We start from the raw sequence: 996 nt of genomic DNA, 5'->3' as shown, positions 1-996 counted from the left end.
TGTCTCCGAGCCCTACAGTAAAAACGACTTTCATATTTTAGCTAAAGATCCTGATTTAATTTTTTTTTTATTGCAGTTCGTATGTTTCGTGTAGTTTGTTTCATTATTCAGTCAACACATTGCCTTTGTCTCATTCCAATTTGTACTTTATATGTTTGTAGTTATTCGCTATTGTGCATCAGTTGGTATTATGAGTAGTGGTATAGTTAATGAATAATTGAAATACAATTATCCATAACCGACACAGTGTGCCTCATACGTTTGCATACTACATTCCTGTCTACACTATCAAATACCTTTTCAACATTTATTTAAAATGTACATATAATTAAAAGTATGATAATCCATTGTGTTGCAATGTGACGTGTGCACGAGTCGCTACTAAACATGCCTGCTCCTGCCCGATGATTTTACAGTCTAACATTCGAGTTTGATCACACATAGCACTTTAATGGGTTTATACAACATTTATACTTTGTAGGATGAATATTACTGTTCCTACAATGTTATACTCCAACTATGAATTTATAGATATTAGAGATTTTTCAAAACACCATAAAAATGACTAGTTGTGTTAGTTTGAGAGATACTTTTAAAACCACGTATACAAATGCAAGGTATTTTTTTTCATTGATAGACAAATATTAAGTACAAAGATATAATTTTAAAAAGATAAAATTCAAATTAAATATTTTAAATCTTCTTTTTTTCAGGTGTATTTTTTATGAAATGCATCACCGAAAATCACCATTTATTTATTTTCAAACCTAAATCGTACATGCTTCCAGAATAAGAAGCTGGTGTTATCCGTTCTCTTGGAAGTTTTCACTCAGATAAGGCTACCAGCTATAAACTTTTCGATTTGAACCCCCCCCCCCCCCCCGCAAGATTTCGATTTGCAACCCCCCCCCCCTCAAACTTTTGATATGCACCCCCCACCCCCACCCCACTCAAACTTTCGATTTGAACCCCCATCAACCTTTCAATTTATTTTTC

Source organism: Physella acuta, unplaced genomic scaffold (assembly GCF_028476545.2).
Source record: "Physella acuta isolate Inbredline_101_S28 unplaced genomic scaffold, ASM2847654v3 ptg000396l, whole genome shotgun sequence".
Classification (NCBI taxonomy): Eukaryota; Metazoa; Mollusca; class Gastropoda; family Physidae; genus Physella; species Physella acuta.
This window is presented reverse-complemented; position numbering follows the sequence as displayed.